Source organism: Pseudopipra pipra, chromosome 16 (assembly GCF_036250125.1).
Source record: "Pseudopipra pipra isolate bDixPip1 chromosome 16, bDixPip1.hap1, whole genome shotgun sequence".
Taxonomy (NCBI): Eukaryota; Metazoa; Chordata; class Aves; order Passeriformes; family Pipridae; genus Pseudopipra; species Pseudopipra pipra.
Genome location: NC_087564.1, coordinates 5217163 through 5234442, shown reverse-complemented (window position 1 = coordinate 5234442; position 17280 = coordinate 5217163). Strand labels below are relative to the sequence as shown.

Sequence of the window (17280 nt, the reverse complement as noted above, 5' to 3'; positions counted from 1 at the left end):
AACAAACCACCCCACCCTCTTTGGGGAGATGGGGAATGTCCACATTCAACAGATCAAAGCAGGAAAAAAATTGAATGAGTTCACCAGTTGTTATTGACAGAGAACAGGGTGACATTTGAAATCCCGACTTACTGCTTTAGCCAATTAAATGTAGTAAACAACAATGTAAATAAAGAGGCCTGCATGCATGTTGATGTGTTTAACTGCAATTCTCTTGGTCTCAGGAGCAGAGTTAAGAGTTCAGTATAGACTATACAGTTACGAAAGCCTGAGTGCACATAATGAAATACAACAGGTCCTTTTACTTCAACAGGGCTTTTTTCCAAGGTATAGTTCTGAAACAAATTTGAATTAGCTCATAACAGCATTTGTAGGAGAAGTTTGTAAGAGTAACACCAAGAATTTCTAGTCATAGTTAGACCAAAGATATCTCAAATCATCACAGGAATAGAAAAGTCCTGTTAAGAGGGAGTTGCAAGAAAATTCACATATAGTGTTTATATAAGGCTGGTGTTAGATTTTCCATCTATACCAACCCAGCACAAACCACAGCTGAAACCCTCTTCAAGAAGACTTCAAGAAGAGCAGTACCTGGCACCACCCTCATAAGAGGCCACAGAAAAGAGAAAGAAGCTGCTCTTCTCCCACCTTGGTCAACCAAAGGCCCCAGCCTGGCGAGCCTGTGATTGCAGAGCACAGCTCACCAAGGAACACCAGCAACAAAACAACGGCAGGGACCCGCAAATGGAAACATGGATCTATCACCAAAATGGATTTTGCAAAAAAAAAACCCCACTTCACAAGCTGACAGCCTGCTTATGCCTCTAATAATCTTAATGGCTTTGTGTAGAACAGGATGTAATTGGAAACTCCATGATTGTACTTAAGTTGTCAAGGACACAGTTGTCATAGTTACAAGTAAAGCTCAAGTGTCGGTTATTCAGAGTTGGCTATTTACTTATTGACACCAACAGAATTGGACACTCCCACTAGTCTTCAGAAGAACAGAAATAGGAAGACTGGTTTTGTCCTTCAAGTCTTGACAAAACAGTAATTATTGCACACAAAAGCATAATAAACTGGTGGGTTTTTGCACAGCTCCCTTCTCTCACTCCACATGCAGCTGGCATTCCAGTCAGTCTGCTCTGAACACTGCAGCACAAGCCTGAAACAACATGCACTTGTTTAGCAAAGGAAACCTCACACCTACAGCTTGTTAGTACTGTCTAGAATCCATCACAACACAGCAATCCCTACCTGCCTCATGGGACCTGCAATCAGGTCAGTGTTGAACCAACAGCAAAGCCAGAACACAAACCTTCAGTTCTTCCATCGAGTTTTAAAACTTATTTACAGTAAGAAGTGTCATAACATTCATGTGTCCAGGTTCTCCTCCTCCTGTGTCCCCTAGGCAGGGTTTGATGGTTGGATATGAATATACGTTTTTCTTTTTTCTAAACAAAAAAAAACCCCAAACCAACCAAAGAACCAAAATCTTTCTGCTGTTGTCCCTCTTTTCCCTCTCTCCAACAAATATTGGGCCAAGGAAAGACTCTTGGTCCATAAACCAATGAATATAAACAGGTAGGAATGCTGTGATTGTGGTACACTAGGATTCAGGTGACCCACTAAACTTTTGAGCAGCTTATTTATGATTCAAAACCTATTGGAACAGCTAAGGTGGGATGAGACATGCCTACGCCTTCCCTGTGAAAGAAATACACCGTCTCAGGAAAAGAAAAAATTGGATTGAAAAAGTATCTGTTAGAAACTGGGCAAGTTCCAGATGTGAAGCCAAAAATACCTACATAAATAGCATAATGGTACATAAATGCTGGTAAAGAACCAAGTACAACTGAACCTATGTTAGCTGAAAAATTCTAAATTTTTCTAAGTAATTTCTTAATAGTTTCCCCTGAAAAAAACCTGTACTTTGATATTTCAGTGAACTTTACCAGTGAGCTACACATAAGAACCTCTCTTCACTTCAAGCCTGCACATTTTGAATCCCTTATTTTAAATGCAGGTGGCAAAATCATATCCAAACCATTTCTGTTCATTTCCACACATTTCCCCACACCAAAACATCCCAGCTCCCAGTGGGTTATGGCACAGCCGTGCTTTTCAGATTAGTTGCTCCACAAGCGTTCTGTAGTTTCGAAAAAATTTAAGTATTGCAAAATACCCTCCAGTGGAGTTCCCAAGAAAATTCAGTTTCATTTCTTGTAAGATTTTATTCCTCAGCATCCTACCACTGCCTCCTCAGAGGTCAGGAAAACAGATAAATAGCACCAAATAAAAGGACCATTTCTTTTTCTGTGTCCTAAGGCGTAAAATAGCTCACTTGGAGGCAGCCTGCACCAGACCAAGGGAAACGTCTTAAGCTGGAGAGTGTGCTCTGGTTTCTCAAGGTGACCCCCATTCCAGCTGAGGACAGAAGGAAGCAGATGCATGCAGATTTCTTTTAAGGGGATCCAGCAAACAAACTGGGAATAGCTCCCCATGTTTGTCCATGACAGGGACACTGTAACACGGCACACAACTGCACATACAGACACACATTCCCCTCCGGACAGAGAGCTCGGCCGGAGTCTGTGCCCACCCCGACCGCGCACGGCTAAGGCACTTACAGCGCTTGGATGCAAACTCCCCGCAGCCAGCCCTGGCTGGAAGTGCTGCTCCCTCCTTTCCTTCAGCTCAGCTCAGCTGCTGTCGGCTCCACTCGTGAGGAATGACATCGCCGCCCGCTCCTGCCAGCTCCCGAGCGCGACTGCCGGCAGCGAGGCCGGGCATCACCCAGAGGGAGCCCGGAGCTGCAGCCCTGCAGCGGAGCTGCGGGGGATGCCCCACTTAATGAAGGTTAATGAAACCAGCTCCTGCTCAGCCACAGCCAGCGCAGGGGAGCACCCGACTCGCCTCAAAACGAGAGCATCTGGCTCTGGCATGTGGGTGTAGCCCATCAGCTCGTACCCCTGGGAGTGCGAGTTCACCTGAAAGCCTCCTTGGCAGGTTTCTGAAAACATATTCCAGAGACGCAGAGCCAGACTGCATTAACGTCTGAAACGGCTCCTTAGCTTTCAACAATCGTGGAAGTTGAAGAACACGTCTTGTCCCTAAACCCCTTGATTTTACTCTAGTTTGTAAATATCCCGAGGGTGACACGCGGGCACACATGAAATAACCACGCTTTGGTTCATTCCCCTCAGGTCGTGAGCAGGCAGCACAACCAGCACACATCCCAACGCCACCTCCTGCTGCGCGCTGATGGAGACGGGAATGGGGAGACGCAGACACCCACGGGGAATACCAGCAGCCTCCCTTCAGGCCCAGGGACGCAGGGAAAGCGAGCACGGGGTGCCATGGCCGAGGTTTGGATCCATGGCCAGGTTGCCATGGTGCTGGGGGGCAAGAGGGAAGATGCGCCAGAGCGCGCAGAAAAAGGTTGAGCTGCTTCAGATTTAAATCCCTGTGACAGCGTCTCGGCCGAGCCACTGCACGGTTGCTGTGGCAACCGACGAGTGAAAAATCACAGCGGAAATCTGTAATTATTACAAGCGAGGTGGTGAGTTACCCACTTCAGTAATCAGGGCTTTAATAAAACGGCTCGAGAAGAGGAGGGGGAGGTCCGTGCCCCCCAACAGGCAGGGCTGCACTGCCACAGGGAGCCAGGCACGAGATCAGAGCTGTGGGTCCTGCTTTGGGCTCTATCTCCCACAGGCTCCAGCTGTGGGATGTGACATTTGGGCAGGATGCTTTCCAAAGCACAGGGTCTGGCACCTGCCTGAGGGGCTGCGACCGGAGCTCCTGCACCCCTGTGCTGCCAGGGGGCAGATGAGGGAGCAGCTGGAGCGAGCCCCAGACTTGTGCTGCCTCATTCAGCACAAGCAGAGTCAGGCCAAAGGAAGGGTCTAAGACAGGCAGAGGCAAGGACAGACATCAAAAAGACAGAAGATGCAATGCCTCCAGGACGCAGGTAAGGTCCTCGGCAACTGAGTGACTCCAGTTTGTGATGCTCTTACAGCAGCACACTCTTCCTCCCCTTCTCCCTAACAGCAGCAGTATTTGGTTGGGGTGGATGTTGTGCTGATTACTGTGCTAACATAGGAACCAGGAGGGACAGAAAGTCGTTCAGGCAGACCCAACACGCCCTGCAGGCTCTCCACTGTAACATTACCTGACACAGGTAGTTTACACACCAACACATGCAATGCCAGTGTCCACAGAACCTTTTACATCCATTGCAGGAGTACAAGGTTTAAAGTCACCATGTACTTCTCCAGAGCTTTTCTACCTGACAAACTGCTAAGGAAAATGCTGTTAACACCAACAAGGAAGAGAATCAGACGTGGCTAATCCTGTTCTGGTGCCCTTCTTCACTGTAGGACTGTAGCCTGGGATCCCATGTGAGTAGTAGCAACTGCCAAGAAAGAAGCCCAGATAGCAGTTGTTTATAAGACAGATCCCATACTACTCCTAAGTAACAGGCTGTTGATTTGATCCAAAATAAGGACTGAAGCTGATCCCTCACCTTCTTCATAGTTTAACATCTGACTGCAAATGACATATTTAAACTGGTCTGTGCTGGTTACCAGTCATTAGAACAAACTGCTGCCTCTAAAATGAACCTGTTAACCAGCTAATCTACCACAAAAAAGTGCATTAACAGATGGTTAATGCAGGGACACACCACAAAGCAGAGGAGGAAGGACTTAGAACAGTTGTAGGTACTTACACTCACAGTGCATAAAACACTGGATCCAACAGCAATGCCTTGTATCAGTGATTTATTACCACACTTCTTCAGTGAATAATCAGGATCACAGCTCCAAAGGATGCACTCTGGGGAGACTGAGGTATGACAACAAAATTCTTGTGCCTCTGCTGAGTGCTGCTTTAGCTGATGTGAAGCTAAATTCATTAAACAAAATTATGTTGAATGAAAAGTACTCCTTACTGCTAAGTGCTAACAATTTATATGGTAACATTATCCAGAGACTCCAGCCAGCATCGTGCCCCATCATGCTAAGCCATGTCATGTCCAACTGCCTGGAAACTCATCCCCCAGAGACAGTAATTCAGTTGCAGACTTTTATGTGTAGTGGATTTTCTTTGCTTTAATCCTTGCAACAAATGGCTCGACACCAAACTACCACCTCCTAGGCAGAGCCTAGGTTATTTTTCAGCCCCTCTGCTCCCAGCACAGCCCCTCCATATCCATAATTACCCTGCCTGGAAGGCTGGATGCACAAAAAGGATGACAATGAATCTGTGCAAGCCCTGTTGCAGGGCAAAAAACCTTAGAAGTCCCATGTCAGTGATTTTAAGCAACTATAATTACAAAAAACTTATTTAAGATGTATTAAAAATGTACAGTCCACAAAACTGTGGACTGTAACGAAAAAACCCCATGGACTTCCACTTGATTAATCAAGAGAATATTGATAATGAGATCTACTTGAACAGTCTGCCATCAGAAAGGATGTGGCCAACCACCCACAGTAAGTACACTTTCTGCACTGATATGCAGCTGTCAAAGGAAGACCCATTACACAATCCTTCACTGGTAGAAAGTAATCTCCAGCTTCAGCAGAACCAAAAGCATGACTTTCCATTGTTAGATATATTTTTCTGTATCAATACTACATACATCCTCCTGAAATACAGTATGACACTACAAGGCAAAATGGGGATCAGATTTTGGCCAGGCTGGTCCACAAGGCCAAGTAAAAGCACAAGGTAAATATAAAGGACATTTTGTTTTTATGGAAAATATTGGAAGGTGTAACTATGTTATCAACTGCTGCATTTCAATGCAAATAATGGCAAATTGCTCCAGAAGCAATTCTACAGCCCTCCTTAACCCCCACCTCACACTCCAGAAAGAATTTGTATGGAAAAACAAAGCATTTAAAGCAACACAGCTACACTACTTGAGAAGAATTCAGTATCCAGAAATAGCAGCTCCAGGGTAGAGACAAGATGTCAAAATCCTAAATGTCATATACTCCTGCAAAAAATGGGAACAAAACACATTAGTATCCCAAAGCAGAAGGCAAGGCACACCAGGATACTCAGCACCAAGTCCTAGTCCTCTTCACAAAACAGAATTGCCACAAGACTCAACAGCAGGGTCTCAGGACCCCAAACTTGCATGAAGAGAAAAAGCAACAGCCCTCTTAAGAGCTTGTTGTGTTTGGAGAAAAAATAAAGCACAAACTGGACTGTCAGATCAAGTTTTAGGCACTGTGAGCAGTAATTACCAGGTTCAGTTTAAGATATATTAAACAATATTTCAATGCAGTTGAAGGAAACAAAGTAAGACTATAAGAATGTTGACCCCAAATTAATTATAAAAATCTGAGCAAACGATTTGGAGGCAGAAGGATAAGAGTCTTATTTGGCCAAAGAGGATTACCATGAAAGGCAAAACAGAAAATAAAAGGGACAACCGTGATTGCTTAACTTTGCAGGAAACCCATCACACTGCAGCTTTTCCAACCTGTGGCTGGTCAGAAGACTGCTTCCTACCCTAGCACATCCAATAACACTACACTCAGTGTACAGAGGCAGTATTTCCTTTTTAAAAGAAGTAAAAAGCCTCATGAACAGAGTTCATGAGTGGAATTCACCACAATCAATACCACTGACTCCAGGGATTTCATTTGGTGGGCAGATGCCCTGATTAAAAAAGTCAGAGGTTGTGAGTGTGCGAGGGCACACCTGAGCTGCACCCACACCACTCACTAACCAGCAACTAGAACAACTTACACTGACACAGGGAGAGGGGGATCACCCCCCTCTGGCCTTCAGATGTCAGCTGCTTTAATTCCCATTGAACATCAGAACTTCACATTCAGAAGAAGGAAAGGGATACAAGATTCAAGCATTCAAGCACAATTACTATGAAATTCTACTATTCAAAAGTCCTATTGTTGCCTGTTAATTCAGGCAATAGGTAAAAAAGAACAGCAATTGGGCTGTTTTCCAAACAGTTTAGAAAACACAGTTACCTACACAGTGTTAAAAACACTCTGTGACTAAGTTCCCTAGTATGTTTAGAAAATTATTTTTGGGCTCCAGATGGAGAAAGAAACTAGTGCCAACCTGATTCAGCAAGATATGTATTTCTCAAGTGGTCCCTCTTCCTTTGCTGGGCTCATTCAAAAAAATTAGAGTTGTGAATGAGCTAAAGCACTCTGCTGAATTAAAGGCAAGCTAGAAAAACTGGTAACTGGGAGACACACTGAAGGTTCCCAAAATCTGAAAGTTACTCACTAGGGAAAAATCCATAAGGCTGCTGCATAAACTGCACTTATTTATTTTTTATATATTACCTGTTTGACAAAACTAATTGTAACATTTCACACAAGTACTAAATACCTGGACACAAATTTGAGGAGATAAATTAGACTTTAATAAGTGTGCTAATGGCTAAACTAATTGGTAAACTCTCTTTGAGGTACATCTCTACTGCACCCTCCACTCTTGGGGTAACACTGACACCCATGTAAGACACTGAATATTCTCTTGCACCCACACTCCAAGCATGTTTTGAAACCTTGTGAAAAGTATCCAAAGCCAGCATCCATGTCACCACCCACTGACCCATATCATCATGACTGACCTGTGTCACCACACACCTCAGCTCCTGCACCAGCATTTCAGAGCAGCTCTGTGCTGGCTCTATCCATTTCCAGCAGCCAAGAGGGACACTGGACATCCTGCAGCTCCCCAAATATCCCATAAGGCGCATCCATGGGTGCTACAAAGAAGTATCCCTTGGCTGTAAAGATGAATGTGAAGTAACAACTCAGCTGGCAAGACCACCAGCCTTAGAATGGTGGGACAGGTAGGAAATGGTGCTTCCTGTCAAATACCCCAAAAATGCTGGACCAGGGGCAGAGAAAAGCTTTTACTGGTGCAGTGGTACGGGGTGCAGCCACCCCCTCTTTTGGCACTGTCAACCAGCCTGCCCCTGTAATGACAATACTGCCACAAAGGCACTAATAAACACTAAGAATGGCTGCTGCAGTAAAACAAGATCAAGGACAGTCTATTGCTGGTGTAATTTTAAGCAGCTCCCTGAAGTTACTCCAGGATGAACACAGTCAGTATGGAATAAGGAGCTGGTAGTTAGGTTAAACAGCTTGTTTATTTATTTAACAAAAACCTCTTGTGGGAAATGTTTATCTTCCTAAGGGTAGCTCATGAAAGTGAGCAGCACCAGCACAGTGGGACAGCAAGCACCTCCCTTCAGAGCACTGCCCTCACTGGTGCTTAACCTCTCACTGTCATAGGGGCTCAGAAAAACGGCAAATTTTTCTTCTCCTTCCTAAAATCAGTTTCACCAAATGGATGCAACTGCAGGATTTATCAGTGGTCAGGTAATTCTTTACAGAAGATACAACATCACGTGCTTTGTCAGCCTTTAGAACACAGAGTCAGAATTATCTTAAGCTGCCCCTTTTCCCTCTTTGCTGTTAACTAGTGACAGTAGCTGAAAGAGATAATCAGAGGTTGGAGTTTCGCAACAGATGAGAAGAATGTGGCTGCAAGCCTGCAAATCTTGCTCACCAGCCAGAGCAGAGGATCAGTTATGCAAGGCTGCATGTGGATTTTGACCAGATGTAACAAACAGTCCCTTTCTCCTCTCTTTTCCATTTGGAACAATAAAACTGGAACTGCGAGCCATTTCCTATCATTTATCAGATCACTCTGGAAGCTGATTTTCTCTGCCCATTTTCTGGAAAATAAATAAACAAATTGCACTTTCTGCAAGCATTGCATCCAGAAATTATGTACGGTGTGACATCACCAACCTTGGGTTTGCAGGGGTAGTAGCACCTTCTTGGCCTCTTTTCTGAAGAATTCCACTTTCATCCAGCTCTCCTGTCACCTGCATGGCTCAGTCTCCCATCCACACTAGAGAGATTCCTAATTTGGAAAAGAAATATCACCAAACCCTTCACAGTGTCAGGTGTAGTCACAAGTTGAGCTCAGAGAAAACGAGGTATGCCAGTGAAAGGAGACAACTGAGCACTGTGAGGAAGGAGAGCTCCATCCAGAGTAGCCACCACACTTGACTCACTGTTGAAACATCACCTACCCATGGAACCCAAGGTCATCATCAGTCCCACCATTTTGATCTAACAAAGTCCCATTACACCAAAATCTATGGAGAAGTAAAACTACAAACTCTAAATTCGTACACAATCTGGTAATGGTCCAATTTTTATGAATAAATTAACAGCGGGAATCTTACAGCCTAAATCAGAAGAGGTGTTTTCCAATCACCTTCTTGGCCAAGAAAAAAGAATATTATCGATGAGAAATTAAGCAAGTAGTAACTGATCTCCTGTTACTGCCAAAAGGACCTGGAATTTTGGATTTCATTATTGAAAGAAAAAAAGGACAAGATTTGTCAGCTACACACAGCGACACACAGATTGTTGCTGGAATCAGTAAAATCCTTCCTAGTCAAAGGCTCCATAACATCCTGAATCCAGCCCCTAGCACTGCTTGTCATTGTCTTCATTTGCCTTTTAACACCAACTAGCTTTTCTTCTGCTTGTCTTCAGCTGTTTTGCACACTACCCAGGGCAGAAGCACCATGTTACAGAAGATACAGCAGCCCCTCACAACACCCAGAGCCCAAACCATGGAACAAATGGAAGATTTTCACCCCTGTAAGTCATTACCTGGTAAAACTGCCCTAAAAACAAGGAGTGTGGAGTTCATCAGAGCCCAGCACATCCTCTGCTTTGCTACCTCCACCAGCACACTCTGATTGTGTAATCCTATTTCTCTCTCCAGGAAGCTGCATTGCAGCAATAGCTGTGGAGCAAAAAACAAGGTTTGCTTTATACTGGAGCTGAGAGAACACAGCAGTGAATGGCAGCACAGCCCATACAGGTAAAACACATCCCTCACCCTGCAGCACAGTCCATACAGGTAAAACACATCCCACACCTGTAGATGGTCCCTAGAGGAAAACCACATCCCTCACACCTGCCATGGGGGCCATCACTGTCCTTGGGCTCAGCTTTTCCTGAAGTGATGCAGTTGTCAAGGATGGAGGAGTCAAGGCCTCCAGCCTGTCCACAGCACCCTGTGGCAGGATTAAGCTCTGGCCTGTTGCCATGAAGCATCTGATGCCTGAAATCTGTCCCATTATGCCAGAGCAGTTTGGTTTGGTTTCTAACAGCTTTTTAACCTGCCACGTTCTCCAATTCCCACTGAGGCCATCATTTATATAATCAGATTTATACAGCGAGCTGTTAAAAATGCTTTAATCCAAACTTGCTCCCTCCATCCTACTCCCAGTGTCCTGATTTTTTTGGGTGTACATCACAAGACTAATATCAAGCAAGCACCTGGTGAAAAATATGTCATTCATGACAGATGTGGAAAGAGAGATGTCAGAGAGGAACAAGATGGTTGGTTCCCATTATTTGACATCTGACATGAAGAGGACAGACAGATTGGCAGGAAACACAATACAAACAGAAAAAATATGACTGCTAATAGCTTACACCAAGCTTATTTAAAATACTCAATTTTCATGTTATTTACATTATTTACTCACATTTTTGTATAACTGCCAGACCAATCAAAACATATGAGTTGATTTCAGTTGTTTGCTGTCAAGGGATGCTGCCAAGAACCTCCACACACTCCATCTTTCGTTAAAAGAGGCAGTCAAAATTGGCATGCTGTGGTGATGCTCATAGTCTTTAATCAAGATTGAGCTTGATGAGTTACAAAATGAGGGATATTATTATTTCCTTTCCCTGCAAACCAATTTTTTCCCTCTTTTCCTCAGTGACCTCTGTAAGTCTATGTTCTCACATCGCTTCATTGAGAAAGGAAAACTGCTGGAAGGGCAAGAGGTGACATCTCTTGTGAAAAAATCTGTAGGGTTGTTCATATGCTGAGGAGGAAGAGGAAGGGTTGATTTAATACCAAGACTACAGGCTACAAAGCTAACATGAAATCATCCAGCACTGGGGTACAGATTTCCATAAGGAACTTGCTGCCTTGTGCTTTGCCCAGTACGAGGCTTACAGATGGAAGCTGGATACTTTAAAATTGAGCCAAACATCAAAAATAGGACATCATGAAAACATCATCACTAATTTATGTCTTCTCCCAGCACCCACTGTTCTGTTCTGTGAGAAACCAGTGATGAAACCAAGGCTACAAGGGGAGGGGAGGGGAAAAAAAAAAAAAGCCATGAAAAAACCCCAATACCCCAACAAACAACTAGAAAGAAAACCTTGTGCTGGCAATCCACACCTTGGTAACACCTTTCCACTTTTCCCATAAACACATCACAGTGCTTTCTAGCCATCCAGCTGACCCACAGGTAACCTGTGTGCTCCAGGCTGAGCTGCCAGCAGGCAGGACAGCACCACTCCTCGCTGCTTCCCTAAGTTTATTCTATCCCCCTTCCAGTCTCCCTTCCCACATGAGCAGGTCTTTTACCCACCAGGCCAGTCTATGTTCTGCTGTGCCTCCCACAGAGCTATAATGGTCTTCTAGACAAAAGGATTTGTTTTTAGAGCTGACAGGTAGGATTAGGAGTCCTTGAAACAGATCTGAGACACCATAAACACAAGGGCTGGAAAGCTGTGTGGGAGGACCGGTGGAAAGGGAGAGTACATCACGCTGGTACTGCGGGCAGGCAAAGGGCTTCAGGAGAGAAAATCTGGTGCTCGTGACATGCAGATGACAAAAGAGATGAAAGGAAGTGTGAGAAAGACATGGTGATCCACGTATCCAAGCTTCCAAACATGGCTGGTACAGCTGGGAAAGCGGCACCATCAGTGGGGAACAGAGAGCAGACCTTGACACGAGAACCTGAACCCAAATCTCTGCTGACCCAGCAGAAAGGGAGTCAGCACAAAATAGGAATGTGCTATACACCAAAGGAAGCACATGCAGGTTTCTCCCACAACAGCAGTCTCCTCCTGAGGCAAAGGGACAGCTTCCTGCTGGGAAGGCAGCATCTCAGGGATGCACTCCCAACACTGCTGCCCTTGTGTGGACACTTCCAACAGCAGCCCGTGCCTGCCAAGCTGGGCTAGGAAAGGACACGTTGTCATATCCCAAACAGGCCAAGGCTAGATTGGATTCCACCAGTGTATTTCAGCAGGTGCCAGGTAAGGATTGCTCAGTCTCTTTGCTGTTAGCCAGCCAATTTTCAAGGTACAGCAGGTTTCAAACTTCAGGCATTTTGAGGACATTGCTAAAAAAATTCCTAAGTAACACAGAATTATGTATGGGTGCAACAGTTGCAAAACAATGTATTTTCATTTGTAAAATTAAAACTGAACTTTGTTTGGAGATGGCAGGGGAAATTCATTTGGGAATAAGGGATATTTTAAAGTGTTTGAGATAAGGAAAGCTGGAGACAGGTTTAGAAGTTGTTTTACTCTCAGAATTACAGCTGTACACTAAACTAGTAAGTTTGGCACTTCATCCTGTCCCCTGGAATGCACTTGAGACATACTGAGTTTTTAGATTAATCCTTTAGCAAGCTGCAGTACTACCTCCAGAAACACCATCAGAATTAGATTTTAGTGTTTAGACTACCAAGTTTCACAAGAATCACAAGAAGGCAAACACTCTCTGCCAATGCCAAGTTGCATTTCAGCAAAATCATAAAATCTAAACGGGAAACTCACCAAGTCTGAAGCTTTATTACCTTTAAAGTGCCTTACACCTTGGCACAGAATATTATATAGTACACTCCCTTCAGACAGTGCCCCAAATAAGAGTTTGATACAATATAAGCCCTCATCTACACAAATATTTTATTTCCTCCATTAAAATTGAGGTTCACTAAAATAATGGCAGAGAAGACAATACAAAGGGGCATTGCTTAAGTATGAAGAACTAAGTTCATATTTCTTCAAGCTGTCAGCATTCTCTTACTAAAGGCAGTACTTTAGTCGAGTGGCTTTAGTGCTTTCTCAAAAGTAGATGTTCCTCCACTGGACAACAAGAGAGACAACCTTTTTCTGCAACACATAAGCAAGGTTCCTACCTCATTCTTCTGCTGTATTTCTAGTACTGGCTAACTACGGGAAAATAAAAATATTTTGTGAAAGGAAAGTAAGATATTTTGTGAAAGTACAAACAATCTAATACAAGGCTGAAGTACAGAATCCTAGTCCCACAAATCAGAGGAGAGCCTGAAAGCCACAGAAATAGTTTACAACAGTATTCTCTGTTTTATACACTTTGCATGCTTTGGAAAACCCCCAGAATACTGCTGGTTTTGCACAAACACCATATGACTAAGAAAATATCACTGTCTCTGTTTTCCTGGCCCATAACTGTCATTTCAGACAACAGGACTGTGATCTGATAAAACAGATCCCAAAATTCAGAAACCAAGAGGGGACAGAGATGGATGGCTTTCAAGGCTAGGAGAATTATCTGCTTTTAGTTGGTAGCAGCTCTGACCCCTAAGGCAACCTCTTCTGTACATAAAGAAAAGAAATTTGAAAGCAGATCAGTCTGGAACAAGAACAGGGTGTTTTCAGCCCCTGGAAAAATAAATCTGTTACATAACTTTTAAAGCATATCCATCCTTCCATAGGCAACAGGCCCACAGTGATAATTATCTGTGTGGTGGATTCCCGGTCTTTTCAGCTGCAGTGCTCCTGATGTGTCATTTTTGCATCACTTACCTGTGCTTTCACAGCTCCCCACACATCAGTACCAGCTCTTTTTCTTCTGATGGAATCCAGCCCTTTCTATTACTTACTCTTTCAAATGGGATAGGATACCTCACTATTTGATTCAGACTTACCATTATGCCTGAAAAACTCTTAAGAGCTTATAAAGAACTGTAAAAGAAGAGCAGGCACTACCAGAAAAGCCTGCTTGAACAGAAATGGTGCACAGAGATGGACAAGTTGCCACATACAAGGAGGAATGAAATGGTCTTTGAAAATAGTAAAGAGGAGAATTCTACATCTTACACGAAATGTGAGAATTACTCCATCAAGATCTATTCCTTTCTCCTCCCTGCTCCCTCTCACAAAGGCAAAACCAAGAGCAAAGGAGATTCATCCAAGTTCAAAGAGACCCCATTTGATCTAAAGTTTCTGGTATACAGCCAATCCAGTAAGATTTAAAGATACAATTGGGTTGTATCTTTGCAACAGAGATACAACATTGAATGCTAAATTGTTCATATAGGATATACTTGTATCACCACTCAACAACCCTTTTCTGAGACACTTCCACAAGCTGTTTTCATTTGGACAAGAAAGGAAGGGAGTTTAATTTGTGCTTGAAACAGCTAAACATTTTTTAAAGCATTTCTGGAATAGACTCTCAATCCTACAAGTCATAAAATGAAGCTAGGAAGCCCAGAACCAGATCCAATTTGTCCTAGAACAGCTGTGACACCTTCCTCATTCTGTGACCCTCAATGTTACAATCACTGAAAGCACAAAGTTAAGCAGCAGTAGAGGCACATGTCATGAGGTGACCTGAGCTGCTTTCATCCAGGCCCAGCAATCAGAGCACAAGGCGGGGGCAGGAGCTGTCCCTGTCCCACCTGGCAGGGCTGTGATCTGTGCAGCTGAACCTGCACACACAGGCACCTACTGCTGGGCTGCTGCCCACTGCACCTGTGGGGGACACAAGGCATGGTATAAACTGCTCTCAAGCTTTGCTGTCAAGCACCACACCAACCAGACAGAGCAAGAGGAATCACCTGGAGACCTCTAAGGTGCTGGCAGGGGCAGCAAGAGCTGGTTTGAGTGCATACACACATGGCTGGCAAGCATCTGAATTCCTGTCTGCTTTTGAAAGAATCCAGATCAGGATGTTCTCCTTTCCCAATGACAGCACAGCTGTCAGCAGGACACCTTCTGATTTGCTTGGTGTTTATTTGCATGCTGTGCTTGCTTACTGCCTCCTGGGCATAAATATCCAATTTTATCCACTTATTTCAGTTTATTTTGTGTCTGAATGCACAAGACATCTCACAGTACAGTATGTCTCTAAGACTGTTATTCATCAGAAGACTAAAGGTCTAATAAAAGACACATAAAACAGTTTTATTGCATTTTCCCCCCCACATTTTACAAGGGTCAGCTCATCTCATAACACCGTACACTTACAGACTGAGCTCTCCTTTATCTGCAGATGTCTGCATCACTGTCTTTTGCACTCCAGATTGTCCAAGAGGTACCACACAGACAGACTGCAGACACAGAACACCTGAACACTGATTCTGAGCCCAAAAGGCTACCCAGCAGGTAACTTGCAGTAACAGCTTTCTTTCCCTGTATCTATTCCAGTTTCCCCATCGGTACAGTCACTCCAGTGACATTGATCTCACTGAGAAGTGCTTTAAACACTAAGGATGAGAAACACTACAAGATCCAGATATTACCCCTTTGCTGTGCTTCAGTATGGTGAGCTATGACCCATCAGTGACCTCCAAGCCTGCACTTGTAACTCCAGTCAGAGAAGACAAACTGTTTCCCAGACACAATTCGCTCAATATTGACATTACAGTAAAAACAATTACAGTAAAAAACCCCAACAAAACAATGCAACAAGAACTGCAAAAATACCAAATCAATTTATAACACAACAACCAGATTGTACCAGGATTCAATAGGTAATTTCCTTCCGGTAGAGCTTCCAAAAGGTAACCCTTTTATACCAGTTGGTTTTCAACCTTTATCAAATTCCTTGTGCCAAATGATAGGAGCAAAGATCCTTCTAAGAACCCACACCCATCATGTGTGCCTTTGAACTGCAGGGCAAAATCCAGTACCATTCATTACTGATTACAAAATTACTCGGAAATCTCCCACAGCAGTTCAGTTTCTCTGTGCATCATTCTCTTCACTATATTCCATAAACAGAGAAGGGGAATCACAGAGGCAAAAGCCAAGCCGGGAAAAGGCAAAGCTCTGGCTGAACAGCCCCACGCTGCTTTAAGCACAAATGACGGCAAGGGAAGTGAAACCAGGGATGTCTCAAGGCAAAGCCTGAGCAAGCCCCAGCTGGAGAACAGGAGACCGAAAAGAACCTCAGCTGAGGTGCAGCACCAGGCCTCCACTAACACCATTACTCAGCTGCCTGCAGCACCTCAGCGAGGCGACAGCTGCACGCAGAGTCAACCCCGCTCTCCCCGCGTACGCAGCTGGTTTTCTCACGGGTTTTGTGCCCTCGCCTTCCTTTTCCCCCCTTTCCCTGCCGCAGGTCCGTGCCGGGGCCCACCCGCTGCCCGGGCACAGAGCATCACGAACCCGCCTCCTGCTGCGGCCAAACACACGGGGAAAACAACAACCCCTCCTGCGCTCCGCGGTCCCCCGGGACGGCTGCCGGGATCCAGCACCGCGCTCCGGCCCGGCAGGGCAGGGACGCCCGAGCGGGCAGGACGGCACCAGCCCTGCGGCCCCCGCTCCCTGCACGGTGCCCTGGGGACCGCGAGGGACGGGCATCAGCGAGGGGCTCCCCCGGCAACGCGGGATGGAGGCGGTGAGAGAGGAGGGGTCCCCGCGGGGAGCCCCGCTCCGGGCAGCAGCGGGTCCCCGCCGCGCCGGGAGCGCCGCGGGGCGGAGGCAGCCCTCCTTCCCGAGCGCCCCGGCCGCGGCCCCGCGCGGTTCCGCCGCTCACCGGGAGGTGCGGGGCTGCTGCGTGTCCTGCTGCGTGTCCGGCTGGTCCGGGATGCGCTGGGATGGCCCCGCCGGGCTGGGATGCGCTGGGATGCGCTGGGATGCGCTGGGATGCGCTGGGATGGCCCCCCGGCCCCGCCACCGCCCCCCGCCCGGCCCCGCGCGCCGCAGCCAATCGGCGCCGCCGCCCGCGGCCCCGCGCGCCGCGCGGCCAATGGGAGAGCGCGGCTGGGGCTCGGCCCCCGGAGGGGCGGGGCCGGCGGGGCTGAGGGAGCGCTGGGGGCACGGCGGGCACGGGCACGGAGCGACCCCGCTGGGGCACGAGCAGCCGATTATCCCTTGGGAAATGGGCTTCCAGCCCTGCCCTCGGCCGGCCCCGCTCCCTACACCTCCGTGCGCCGTCGCGCATCCGTTTCCTAATCCTGACGGGAAGCTGTGGCTGCGCTGTTACAGCTCCACCTAGACCCGCTGTCCTCTCCGTGACGCCCCGTATTTATTTACCTGGTGCCCCTTGGGACATAGTTAATTAGCAAACGCAGCAACAGGGAAAGTCTGATTTGGGCTTCTAACTCACATTAGAAATTCAAATTGACCCTAGTAGGATGTCAAACTCCAAATTTAAAAC

The 17280-nt window shown here is 45.9% G+C and overlaps 1 protein-coding gene across 2 annotated transcripts in view; it reads right to left on the bottom strand.

Moving 5' to 3' along the window:
* Nucleotides 1-16805, bottom strand: part of ABAT (4-aminobutyrate aminotransferase) — a 52138-nt gene extending 35333 nt beyond the window's left edge. The window contains exon 1 of one of the 2 annotated variants that reach the window (XM_064672781.1): nt 16657-16805. The gene's annotated coding sequence lies outside the window, so the exon portion shown is untranslated. Of the gene's footprint in view, nt 1-2630; nt 2926-16656 lie in introns of those variants that run through there. The other variant, XM_064672782.1, reaches the window with a different exon arrangement.
* Between the last annotated feature and the right edge of the window lie 475 nt (nt 16806-17280).